Here is a 13,912-nt window from a genome sequence, read left to right as displayed (position 1 = left end):
TCAAGGCAAAGTGACAAGTTTTCTACTACATGTATTCACCCTTTGTCTGCTATGTAAAGCATTTCCCCTTCCCCACTGTTCGTATTAGCAGAACTTAGACCCAAAATAGGAAGTTGGACGCCAGTTTCTCTGTGAGGAATCTGAGTTTCAGTCGTTGCGTATTAGTCCATGTTCGTAATCCTAGCACTTTGCATTGCTGGGGCAGAGGGACTGCTATGAGTCTGAGACCAGCCTGGGATACAGAATGAAATCCTGTCGGGGGTGGAGTGTATGATTATTCCAGATTTTTCTATTCTTCTAGGTATATTAGTTTATCCTTTTATTGTATTCTAGTTTATTCCATTTTAAAGTCATGAATATTGTAACAGAATATGATTGTATGAATGATCAGTGTAATCCTAGATCTTAAAATTTAAAGACAAAGCCACTAGAACCTGACCCTTTGTGACTTAAATATCATGCCATTACGAGGTAATATGAAATAAACCATGTTGCTAGCTGCAGAGTTAAAGACCTGAACGCCTAGCACTGGCAGGAAGCTCATGAGTTTGAGACCAGTTCTCACCCAAAGGCTCCTTGGGATCCCTGAAGTCTGACCTCCTCTTACTTAACCTTGCAATATGGAGGAAACAGGGCTCTAGGGTGTGGGAAAGAAAGGGGATGGTCACTCCAGTCCCAGGGGGACCCATCCCAGGTCACCCAAGTCCTCAGAATTTGTGTCATCTGGCTTCAAAGCTGCACTTGTTTTACACCCACCATGGCCTCACTGACTCCGTGGACAGCCTTCATCTCTGAGAGCTTCCTGAGTTAGGAATGAAGACAGAAAAAGTGGGCGGAAGCCCAAGAATAGATTCCAGCCTTCAAAGAGCAGGTTCAAGTTTGGTTCAAGAGTCACTAATAGGATCCGATCACCGCAGTGACATCCCCTATTCTCAGTGTCCTTCCACAGCTTCCCTTTTAACTTCCCTTTCAGAAATGAAACTCAGAGAAAAAAAGGCAAGTAGAACAGGGAGCCGAGGAAGAAAGATCCCCACCAGAACAAGCCCTACCACAAAGAGCATTCCTAAACCTTCTGTGAAACAGACAGAGCCATAAACGGGTGTGGCCAGATTCTCTTCACGTATCTCAGCAATCGTTCAAACAGTCTCTGATCTTTTCATCCATATCTCACAAAACCAGCTGGCATAATGGCTAAGCTGGTAACCTTACCTGTGGTCTCGATGGGTGAGTTAGGGCTGTGGGACTGGTCCTTGAGATCGCTCAGCTGATGGGGAGGTTATATGGACACTAAGCACCTTTGTATCTCCCGGGGACCTTCCACAGACACAGGAAGGGGAGGCCTTGGCCAGTCTCAAGCTCCCTCTCTTAAATGCCTTCCAGCTCCCATGAGACAGGAAGTAAAGAGAGAAAGAAGAGGCTCCTCCTTCAGACCTAGAGTCCATCCAGATAGCTGACTGGATTTCTGTTTCTCCAATTGCAACATCAGGCCCTCCCTAATCACCCCCCCCCACTAACATTTAAGTTCCATAGGTGAAGGGAAGAGTGGGAACTGAGCTGGGGGTGAAGGGTGAGCCATAACGTCAGTTCAGGGTTGGATTTTGGCAAGGCGACTGAGGGTGAGAAGAGAGGCAGCTGGAACTGATAAAACTGAGAGAGAAAGACGAGGAGTAGAGGAAAGAGTAGATGGAGTGGGATAGAGCCTGCATTCACAGCCAGCCCACACCCACTATTCCTTCATTTTGTTTGGTTCGTCTGAGACAAGGTTTCACTGTTCAGCCCAGGCTGGCCTCAAATTCTCAAATTTTCAATTCTTTCCCCTTAATCCCCACCTCTTGTTTGTTTGTTGTTGTTGTTTCAAGACAAGGTCTCACTATGTAGCCTCAGCTCTCCTAGAATTCACTATGTAGACCAGACTGAATTTGAACTCACAGAGATCTGCCTGCCTCTGCCTTCCGAGTGCTGGGATTAAAGGAATGTGCCACCACACTCGGCTTCCCTTAACTTCTGAAGTACTGGACTTAAATGATTATGCCACACACTGTTTCCATTAGTGGTTAGTTGGGAAAAGGGTCATGAGGAAGGAATTTGCTTTAAGAATGTCTCATATATGCCGGCTGTATATCCTACACACAGGAGTGAGGTAGCCCAGTTTTAGGTAGTGGGCACTTCTTTCTTCACAGTGCAGAGAGGATGTCAAGACCCATGACCCAGACTGACAAGCAGTGATGAGAAACCTGAAGGCCTTGGCTGCTATCCTGAAGAGATGGAGCCATCTGAAAACAGACCAGTTCCATTCAAAGAGACTCTGCTGGCAAATTGAAAAGCCTCCCTCCACCCCACAACTGCTTTTCAGAGGGCTGAGGAGAGAATACATTCAAAAAATGCTAACCTGCAGTGCTACACATGAAATGCTATGAGCTCCAGAATTAGGCACAATGCTGTGCATTGTGGAAAATAATACCAAAACCTACTGACCTGGAGACTTTATTTTATCGTATGTGTACCCTGTGGATCTGCATGTGGTTATGTGCATGTGAGTGCAGTGCCTGCAGAGGCAAGAAGAGGGCATCAGATACCCTAAAGCTGGAGTTATAGCACATCATAAGCTGCCCAGCATGGACGCTGGGAACCTCTCTGAACTGCTGAGCCATTTCTCCAGCCCCAGAAATTTGATACTTTTAAAATGATGAGCTTCTTTGTATGGAACTTTAAAAAATAAAAAACTGACCTTAAAAATGCTTCCACCTGGGCTGGAGAGATGGCTCAGCCGTTAAGAGCACTGTTTGCTCTTCCAGAGATTGAGTTCAATTCTCAGCAACCACATGGTGGCTCACAACCATCTATACTGGTATCTGATGCTCTCTTCTGAGATGTAAGTGACATACAGATAGAGCACACATATGTAAAACAAACAAACAAGTAAAATGCCTCCACCTCAGAGATATAGAGAAATGGTTTAGCAGTTTAAAGTACTTGCTCCTCATGTAGAGGACTCAAGTTCAGCTCTTAACATCCATGCCAAGCAGCTCACAACCACTTGTAACTGGAGCAGGCATCCAACATGCCTTTTGGCATCCAAAGGGACTTGCATACATGTGCACAAATCCAGTCACATACCCATGACTAAAAATCATAAATCAAATATATTTGACTTATACCTCAAAACGAGATACGGTTCAGCAAAGCTTATTTCCAGTTTGTTTATTTATCTACTTTTTGGTAGTTCCGGGGATTTAATTTAAGACTTTTCGTACACTAAGCAAGCACTATAACTCTAGCTTCGTCTTCAATCCTCGTTTGTGGAGGTTTCTGCAAGTGTCATGGCTGTCAGGGAAACAATTCTGGTGAGGTAAGAATAAAACTTGGGTTCAGCTGTCTATTTTTTTTTTTTTCACATTTAAACACAACAACATTTTGGGAAGAAAAGTTTCCATGTGACAAATGATCACAACAAAGCTTTCAAACTCCCTTGCAAGGGACATCTCTATGGCAGAAAGCACCTGTGAGCTTTTCCACAAGAAGGAGTTCCGTTGACTGAGAAACAGTGCTCCAGAGTCTGGGCCTAGGGAGGAATTCTCTGGACTGGGAAACAACGCTCAGGATTCTGGGGGATTCCACGAGGGCTGGCTTTACAGAATAGCAAAGATTGCCGGGTAAGCCATTCCCAGCCTTCTGGATGGAAAACAGGTGTCAATTTCTTTTGCTGAAGGAAAAAGCCTGAGTGTATAATAGCTCTGGGTTCTCTAGTGCTTATCTGTGTGCTCATGAAACCCATGTCCTACTGTCATCAAAATAAAACAACTGCTTACAGATTGGGAAAGAATCTTCACCAACCCTTTATCTGACAGAGGGCTAATATTCAGTATATATAAAGAACTAAAGAAGCTGAAAAGCAACAAACCAGGTAATCCACTTAAAAAATGGGGAACAGAGCTAAACAGAATTCTTGATAGAGGAATATCGAATGGCAGAGGAACACTTAAAGAAATGCTCAACCTCATTAGCCATCAGGGAAATGCAAATCAAAACGACCCTGAGATTTCACCTTACACCCATCAGAATGGCCAAGATGAAAAACTCAAGTGACAACACATGCTGGAGAGGTTGTGGAGAAAGGGGAACCCTCCTCCACTGCTGGTGGGAATGTAAACTGGTACAACCACTTTGGAAGTCTATCTGGCGCTTTCTCAGACAATTAGGAATAGTGCTTCCTCAAGACCCAGCTATACCACTGCTAGGTATATACCCAAAATTTGCTCAAGTACACAACAAGGACATTTGCTCAACCATGTTTATAGCAGCTTTATTTGTAATAGCCAGAACCTGGAAACAACCCGGATGTCCATCACCGGAAGAATGGATACAGAAATTGTGGTATTTTTACACAATGGAATACTACTCAGCAATCAAAAAGGAGGAAATCATGAAATTTGCAGGCAAATGATGGGATCTAAAAGAAGATCATTCTGAGTGAAGTATCCCAGAAGGAGAAAGACAAACACAGTATATACTCGCTTATATAGACCTATAAGATATGATAAACATAATGAAATCTATACACCTAAAAAAGATAATCAAGAAAGTGGACACGGGGTAAGATGATCAATCCTCATTTAGAAAGACAAATGGGATGTGCCTTGAACATATGACAGGAGTTTACCACAGAAGGCACCTGAAAGACTCTACCTAGCAGTGTTTCAAAGCAGATACTAAGACTCATAACCAAACCTTCGGCAGAGAACAGGGAATCATATGAAAGAAGGGGAGTTAGTATGATGTGGAAAGGATAGGAGCTCCACAAGGACCAAATATATCTGGGCACAGGGTCTTTTCTGAGACTGATACTCAACCAAGGACCATGTACGGATATAACCTAGAACCTTTGCTCGGATGTAGCCCGTGGTAGCTCAGTAACCAATTAGTTTCCCATAGTAAGGGGAACAAGGACTATTTCTAACAGGAACTCAATGGCTGGCTCTTTGACCTCCCCACCCGACAAGGGAGGAGCAGTCCTGTCAGGCCACAGAGGAGGACTTTGCAGCCAGTCCTGAAGATACCTGATAAAACAGGGTCAGATGAAAGGGGAGGAGGTCCTCCCCTATCAGTGGACTTGGAAAGGGGCAGGGAGATGGGGGAGGGAGGGTGGGATTGGGAGGAAATGAGGGAGCGGGATACAGCTGGGATACAGAGTTAACAAAATGTAACTAATAAGAAAAAAAAAGAAAAGAAAAGAAAAGAAAAGAAAAGAAAAGAAAAGAAAAGAAAAGAAAAGAAAAGAAAAGAAAAGAAACCCATGTCTTTCTGGGTGGCCTTGAACTCTGTAACCAAAGCTGGCTTTGAACTTGCCTTCCTCCCGAGTAGCTGGCGTTGATGAGAATTCCAGGAAATAAGCTGTGTCTGCAGAGACTGGTTAGCTGTAGTGACGTGAGGAGTCGGGAATGCTGCAGGACCAGAGGTTTGCTTTATCTCCAATGAGCTTGAGCCCTTGGACCAGCCATTATTTGCCCACCTCTGTATCAGAACTAACATCCTTTGACTAACAGATAAAAACCTTTCGGGAATCTATTAAATTAGCAGACTACTGGACGTCCACCAACCCAAAGGTAAGAATGTCATCAGATAGCATCTCAGACCTATAGAAAAGCTTTTCACATCTTGCTGTAACTACTTTTCTGAAGTCCTCACTGATGTGCTTTAAATTTGCCCTAATTTATGACTTTCTTTGTTTTATAAAACTATAAAACTTCATGAAGCTGTATCCACATTAAAATTTTGAATTTGGGATAACCTAAACTGTGTTTCTGGACCACGATCACTCAAATTTGGCTCTAGAATAAACTATCTTTTATCCCTAAGGTTAGAGTTATGGGTTTCGTGTGTGTGTGTGTGTGTGTGTGTGTGTGTGTGTGTGTGTGTGTGTGTGCGCGCATGCGCGCGTGCGTGCATGTCAGTTCTGGTATTATAGGCCTGTATCACTAGAGCTGGCATATTGGGGAAGAAGGAGGATTGTGAGGGGAAGAAGGATTGTGAGACAGTGACCTTCAACTTGTGATCCTCAGGACTCTACTCTCCAAGGGGTCATAGCTGTGTTCCACCATGTCCAGATTTCTTTCCTCTTTAATTTTTGCTTCCTTTTCATTCTAGAATATGCAATTGACAAAAGATTACACATGTTCAATGCCTTCTTTAAAATTTATGTTTTTTTAGACCTAAGTCGGGTCTTCTACCCAGAGTCTATCAGGTTTGAAATTGTCTTCTTTATTTTGCATCACAGGACCCAGGCATGGCCACAGACACAGGACTGCAGAGTCAGCGACACCACCGTCAGCTTTACATAAAGCTTGCTGATGCTGAAACTGTGGCACCTAAATACAGCAGCTTCTGTCTATCAGAACCTTTATGGCGCCTGGATGCAGCAGCTTCTATCAGAACCCTTAACAAATCCCTAGGAACACTGCTTTACTGGATTCGCTAGAAGGGGTTCAAGAACAAACGTCCAGAAGAAGAACCCATCCTTCCTGGAGGCCGGAAGAGACAGCTGATCATGAGAGGGGTGAGCAGATAAATAAAGATGACTTTATTTATTTATAGATATGTATGACTTCTAAATCCAGCCTCAAGATTCATGTACAATGGAAGGCAACCTTCTCCAGACTCTCATTTCTTCAGCTTAAAATGAATTTCTGGGCATAGCAGGAGGCAGCAAACAAGCCGTCTTCAGCTTGGCCAATGGAGCAGTCTTCTAGAATGTGGGCCCTTCTTAGCCAGACATTAGCAAGTCTAGGGATATTATTTCTAAGAAAATTATTGGTGGTTGGGGGGAGGAAGCTACTGCATAAAAGAACAGACTTGTGGTGGGGGCTATTTCAAATACCATACAGAAATTACTTGCCAGACAACTGTCACTGGCTAAAGAAATGTAGACCAGCCCTCACACTTCAGTAAGTCAGTTCTTTTAGGATACTAGTTCCACACTTGCCACTTTTCAACTGTAAAATCTAGGCCCCCTCATACTAGATACAAGAAAGTTGTGGTTGTTTTAATAGCTTGAGAATATAATTCTTATCAATTTTAACTGATTTTCAAAAGTTCTTGTCTATTTTTTTATTCACTATGTATATTAGGATGTTCCTATGTGGTGTGTGTGTGTGTGTGTGTGTGTGTGTGTGTGTGTGTGTGTAGGTGCCCTCAGAGGCCAAAGGCACTAGATCTTCCTGTAGCTGGAATTAAAGGCCTATTGGGAGCCATCCAACACGGGTTCTGTGAACTGAACCCAGGTCCTCTGCCAAAGGGACCCATGCTCCTAACTGCTGAGCCACGCCTCCAGCCCTACTCTTGACTATTTCTATGATGTCTATGAAGGAACGTATCTTGGGGTGGAGGTATTAGTACAGGGTACGCTGTGTAGCCCAAGCATTGCTTCCCAAATGTGGGGCTACAGTATACACCACAACACCTGGCTCAGAATATTCCAGTTTTAGAAGCTAAGGATCACTGGGCCTCCTTAGGGGTTTATTAATAATTTTTAACTGCAATTATAGTTTAAATATTCACATGAGATCTGTTTACTTCTATAACTGTTAGTTGCGTTTCTTACTGTATCCAGGCTTACATTTTTGGACTTCTAAGGTAATCTTTACAATGCTCTCACTTTAGGGTTGCACTTTTTATTGCATTGCATATGTAGCTCTAGACTTCTGCTTCTCTCTCATGTTCCTCTTCACACTCTCACTTCCTTCCACATCTCAGGATAGATCTAACCTTTCACACCAAATGCTTTTGCCAACAGCTGCCAAATGAATGCTTCCTAATGTTCCCTCCCTCACCCCCCAAGACAGGGTTACTCTGTGTAACCCTGGCTGTCCTGAAATTCACTTTGTAGACCAGACTGGCCTCAGAGATCTGCCTTCCTCTGCCTCCCTAGTGCAGGGGTTAAAGGAATGTGCCACCACTGCCCATTTAAGTGTTTCTTCTTTATAGACCCAAGTTTTAGCATGTTGTATGCATCTGGTTCACTTCCAGTTTTATTCTAATACGTTTAAATCTAAATACAAATTTTAATCAAAAATTTAATTTTTCACTGCTAAAATACCTGCTACTGTATCCCCGTACCTTTAACATGTACTGTGGGGTGCTCAGCCACAAATAGGACATTTATATCACATCTTTATGGAAGATGGGATGAAAAGAGTCTAAGAGCCAGAGGACAGAAGGCACAAGAGGCAAACAGTGTCTTCTGGACACAACAGGATCACACACTCATGGGTTCACAGACACGATGGTTGTCTGCTCAAGACCTGCGGAAGATCAAGCCAGGCAACGTCACAGTCTGGGGTAAGGGAGAGCTCATAAGCCACTGCCTTAACCGATGAGCTACTGATAGATAGTGACTTCTGGGGGAAGAAGGGTCTTTTATTTAAGGATACTGCTCCCGGGTCAACCGAACTCCATGGGTGTCTCCACACTCAGGGTATATGGGTAGCACAAACTTAAAGAGGTAGGAAATTGGGGAGACTATGTAAGAGAAGTTACCGGGAAGAAGAGGGGATGAATGTGATGAAAATACACTGTGTGCTTTGTGAAATGCTCAAACAGTTATGGTTATTAAGAATAAGTGAAGGAGGAGGAGAGTGGAGCCACCGGTATGGACCAGCGTTTGTCTGATGGTCTGACTTTGATTCCCTGGAACTCATGTTATAAGGGTGAAATAGAATCCACACATGCACTGTAGTATACATGCCCTGATGCGCACATCATATCACACACACACACACACACACACCTAAATTTAAATAACTTAAATGCATAGTTTAAAAATAGAAACAGCTAAAAAAGAAATGTCTTTTTATATGTTGAAATATTTTAGAACACCATCGATTTGGTGTTCTGGTAATTGGCTTTCAGAAAGTTAATTCAGAATTTGATACCTCAGTGTAAGAGTACTGAGTAACCATTAGACTTTTATACATAGTTGGTTGGCAGAGAATCATAATAGCAGCATGATTAAGCGGAAAAGGTAAAAGCAGTTATTATGTAGCATGATGTTATTTTTGTGAGGAGAGAAAGTTTATAAATACACACAAAAAGGATCTAGGAATAAATTTGCTAAAAATATAATGCTCGGTTTTGAGTTTTATCTTTTCAATATTTATATAAATATGAAATATGTGTATATAAGCAATATGTACACAATATAAATACATATAGAATCTATGTTATATATGTAATATATCTAATATACACTATGTACAAGCTAAATAGAAATTTGTATTTTACATATTATAAATAGGATGCAATATATGTCTTTATAACATACCAAATGGCAGTATATTAAATCTATAATTAAATAATTTGAATGAAAACACATAAAGCCTTTATGTATTTTATGTCTTTTCTGCAGTCTTTGCAGCTCTGGTAGTCTGTAGGTCTTGCTGAGAATTTAAAAGAGCATGAAATGTCAGCTCTGAAGATATTTTTCACTAGACATCAAAGAAAAATCTCTAGACATGCAGGAGAGGAGCCCTGAAAGACTTAGAGACTCCAACAGGGAATTCAGGAGGGACCACGGGAAAAACAAGCCTCATGCCTGGCGTGAGCTGAGGGGCAGAAAAAGAACTGGTTTACCCGCAGAGAAGCAAGTCAGAGCATAGGTAGAGGATGTTACATGACAGAGTGCAGCTACCGACAAGCCTCTCTCTGAGTGATGGTCCCTGGGTCAATGGACAGGACCTCGCCCCTACTGCTTGGTTTGCTCCGCTTGCATAACTCTCCGTTGCCGTCTCACAGAGGAAGACAACAGCGCATTGCTGAAACCAAGGGTGAGGTTTAAAAAAAAAAATTGTTTCTCTTAAAAAAAAAAAGGAACAATAAGAAAACGAGATGAGCTCACGGAAACATATATACATAGGGAAATGAGCCACTTGAAGGCCCTGAGGGGGAAGCTAAAGGCAGCGCCTGAATTACACAACTAAAAACAACCAAGAAGCACCATGGAGCATCAACTTTGTTTCCAGACTCAGATTTTTATAGCCAACAACCCAGGCATCTCTATTTAGAAATTTATACAACTGTGGACTGTGTCTCACTTGAGTAGACAAAGAATAACATAAAATGGACATAGCAGATGAAATCAGGAAAAAGCGAAACTGAGCTCCAGCCACCCAAAAGATGGCTTGGGTGTTAGTTTGGATGGGTAGTCATCTGCACGATTGTTCAGTGTAGACAGAAAATCTATACAGCTCTAAGTTATCTAGAGGCCAATACAATGAGGGGAACACGTCTGGGGTATAAACACATTCCCTCCTCTGAAACAGGGCTTCTCAGCCTCTGTAATATTACCAGTTCAAGCAGGCTAATGACTAGGGAGAAGGGGACAGTCCTGTGTGTTGTAGGACTTTTCGTAGCAAGCCTGGCCTTTACCCATTTGAAGCCTATCGCTCTCCATTTCCCAACCCAATTACCACCTGTGACAGTCACAGATGTCTCTTGGCATTGCCTAACGTCCCTTGATGAAACCTGCCTGAGAGAAAATCCAGCATCTTATTGATGATAAAACCTTCAAGTGTTAATATTTATGTTACAGACTGGGCAGGACAAATATGCTCTCCTAGTCATCAGCGAAAGGTAGGTTTAATGTAACCATCAAGAAGTGTACCTAGAGGACCCGTCTTAAACAGATGTCTGACACTCCAACAGAGGTGTCAGAGATAAACAGACCTGGTGCCTGCTGAAATGAACCTTGAAGCTTTCAGTGAGAAAACTGCCAGCCTTCTTGTGGGCTTAAATATAAAGTTGTCTCAGGAGTTAAAGATAGACAAAACGGTATGAGTGACCCAGTGTGCCATTTCCCCCTTGGAGCTCAGTTAAGCCCTCCCAAAGCCAACCCAAGATGAGCAACTCAGATTTTATTTTCACCAAAAGAAACTAAAAACTCATTTAAAATGACATGGTGTAAATTATGAAATAGAATCACATACACATGAACAGCCGGTCTCTGGCAGAGGAATAAAGGTAGTTCAATTAGATAGAGGGCAGTCTTGTCAAGAAACAATACGGGACAGCCACCTGGAGCATCATAATGAAGATGAAGAAGATAACGACCCAGATCCAACCCTTACTCCAGCTCCAATCACAGATCTAATGTAAAATGCAAACCTAGAAGATAACATAGAGGGGGGAAAAAAAAGATGATCACGGGCTGATGCTGAATTTTAAGATAGAAATAAAAAAAAAAAACAACATGATCTACAAGAGAAAAAAGTTGGAATTGATTAAAATAAAAAACTTCTGCTCTTCAGAAACCAGTGTTAAGAAAGTGAGCTGGCTGGGCAGGGTGGGGCATTCTTTAATCCTAACACTCGGAAGGCAGAAGCAGGTAGATCTTGGGGAGATCCAGGCCAGTCTGTTTTTTATATAATGAGCTCCAGGACTACTTGGTAAGATCCTATCTTTAAGAAAAGAAAGAAAGGTCAAAGAAACAAAGAAAGCTAAGCTACAACAGGAAAAAAAAATCTTTACAAAAGTTTTTTTTTAATGAAAGACTGGTATTCAAGTTATATAAAGAATTCTTAAACATCAATACTAAGAAAACAAGCAACCCATTTTTAAAAAATGTATCAAAGACTTTAGCAAACACCACACACACACACACACACATGCAATTCTCCAGGAGCCAGTGAGATGCACTTGTGTCTAAGCCTGAAAACTTGAGTTTGGTCCTTTGGTCCTATATGGTGGAAAGAGAGAACTGATTTCCACAGGTTGCTCTCTAACCTTCTTGGGCTCCACGCGCCAATAAAAAGTGTGATTAAAAAAAAAAGCATGTGAAGTATATGGTGGCACATGAAAGATACTCCATATTATGTAATGGGTGACTGTAAATTAAAACAATAACAAGATAACCACAAACATACGATACTGGCAAGCTCCTAAAATGCTAACACCACTCATTTCCAGGGAAGACAAAAAGCAGCAAAAATTTCCATTCATTAACAGAGGCATATAAAACAGCCCGGAGACTCTGGACAACAATTTTAAAGGTCTTTCTTAGTGTAGGATCCAACAACCACACTCCTTGATATTGACCCTAAAAAGCAGAAGAACCTGCACATGGATGCTAATAGTGTCTTTATTTGTATTGGACAACAGTATGGAAGCAACGGCGATGCCTACGGAGAAGTCCTTACTGCTTATCAATCCCAAAGTAAAATAAGCCAACTTGAGGTCACTACATTATGCCTGCTTCAACCACATGACAGCCTGGAAGGGGCAGAGTACAGAGAGAGTGAAACAAGAGGTCAGTGGCTATCAAGGAGCTGGGAGGAGGGAGTGACGAATTGACAAATGGAGATGTTTTACTGGCACTGTTTCATGATGCTTATATCATTCTGTGTTTGTCAAAATCCGTAGATTATACAACAGGGGAAGTGACAACTGTGGACGTCCAGTAACACTGTATCAGCACTGCCCCATCAACTGTCACATCCACTGCAGGAATGCTAGACACTAACATGGACAACTGGGGAGGAGGGAGGAGTATTGCCAGGGCTGTACAGGGACTGGCTACTTCCTGCTCAGTTTTCTTCAATTCTAACACTGGCCTTTAACACCATTAATGCTTCTAATGTTGTGACAGACGAGGTAACAGTCCAAAACCTTTTAAATCTTTTTTTTAAGGAAATGAACCCTTAATTTTAAAAAGACCGTTAACTTAAAGCATTTCTACAAGAAAAGCTCTTCAGCCCAGCATGTCCCTCCGTGATGTCTATGGAGGAGTCCTTATTGCTTAAGTAAATCATTAAGTAAAACAGCCTTTAAAACTACCAAGGTAGCACATTCTACTCAACCTTAGTAACTGTGATCTAAAAGAAAATGCGGAGGATCACATAAGCCAGGAGTTTCGGAGCAGCCTGAGTGACAGAGCAAGGGGCGAGGAGGACAAAGTGGAAGACAGGAAGGGACACAGTAGAACTTCTCTAAATCTTCTTGAGACAATTCTCAAACTTCTATACTTTTATCTTGAGAAAATGCCTGATAAGACCTGGGAGAGCTATGAATATTTAATGATAAAGTCATTATTCCTGATATGCTCATAAAGCCATAGTTTATAAGACATAAAGTATACAGTTAGATAGGACTTACAAAAACAATAAAGCAAAGTACATTTGATAATGTAGCCTTGAGACTGTTGATATAAAATATAACACAGTGAAAAGGACTTTATTGGCAATTTGTAAGATGGTAGAGCGACTATATTTATTTGTTTGTTTATTTGAGACAGGTTTCTCTGTGTAACCTTGGCTGTCCTGGACTCACTTTGTAGACCAACCTGGCTCTGAACCCACAGATCTGCCTTCCTCTGTCTCCTAAGTGTTGAAATTAAAATGCATGCACCACCACCACCTGGCTTATTGTTCTGATATTTTAAAATCTCTCTCTCTCTCTCTCTCTCTCTCTCTCTCTCTCTTTCTCTCTCTGTGTAGGTTCACATTCACGTGTGTGTGTGTGTGTGTGTGTGTGTGTGTGTGTGTGTATGTGAAGTTAGAGGATGACCTTAGCCCTTAGTCTGTTTAGAAACAGCCTCTCGCCTCTGGTTTCTTTTGCTTTGGACCCCGGGTTATCTGCCACGAGCTTCTGGCCATTCTCCTGTCTCTGCCTTCTGTCTGGATGTAGGAGAGCTGGAATGACAGACAAACGATTCTGCACTCAGCTTTACATGGGTTCTGGGGATCTGAACTCAGGTCCTCACTCTTGAGTAGGCATTTTTATCCACGGAGCCATCATCTCGGTCCCTGTTTTGATAATATAAACATGTGCGAGCTTTCCTTCGACAGAGCTAGGAGTTGGTTTTTAATTAATTTTATCTGGGCTTGGAGTGTGCTCAGTGGTGTTCGACATGCTCAAGATTCGGGAT

The 13,912-nt window shown here is 42.1% G+C and overlaps 1 protein-coding gene and 1 long non-coding RNA gene across 5 annotated transcripts in view; one reads left to right on the top strand and one right to left on the bottom strand.

Annotated features, from left to right (window-relative positions):
• Positions 1 to 13,912, bottom strand: part of Lyn (LYN proto-oncogene, Src family tyrosine kinase) — a 117,771-nt gene that overhangs the window by 67,169 nt on the left and 36,690 nt on the right. For 2 of the 4 annotated variants that reach the window (XM_060385934.1, XM_060385935.1), the window contains exon 1: positions 1,210 to 1,371. The exons of the other annotated variants lie outside the window; for them this stretch is intronic. The gene's annotated coding sequence lies outside the window, so the exon portion shown is untranslated. Of the gene's footprint in view, positions 1 to 1,209; positions 1,372 to 13,912 lie in introns of those variants that run through there. 4 annotated transcript variants of the gene reach the window in all.
• Positions 5,143 to 13,400, top strand: LOC132654758 (uncharacterized). The gene is made up of 4 exons (XR_009592473.1): positions 5,143 to 5,603; positions 6,275 to 6,553; positions 12,148 to 12,295; positions 13,280 to 13,400. It is a non-coding gene; the product is annotated as an uncharacterized LOC132654758 (long non-coding RNA).

Source organism: Meriones unguiculatus, chromosome 6 (genome assembly GCF_030254825.1).
Source record: "Meriones unguiculatus strain TT.TT164.6M chromosome 6, Bangor_MerUng_6.1, whole genome shotgun sequence".
Classification (NCBI taxonomy): domain Eukaryota; kingdom Metazoa; phylum Chordata; class Mammalia; order Rodentia; family Muridae; genus Meriones; species Meriones unguiculatus.
Note: the sequence above shows the minus strand (reverse complement) of the source record. Positions and strands in the feature narration are given on the sequence as shown.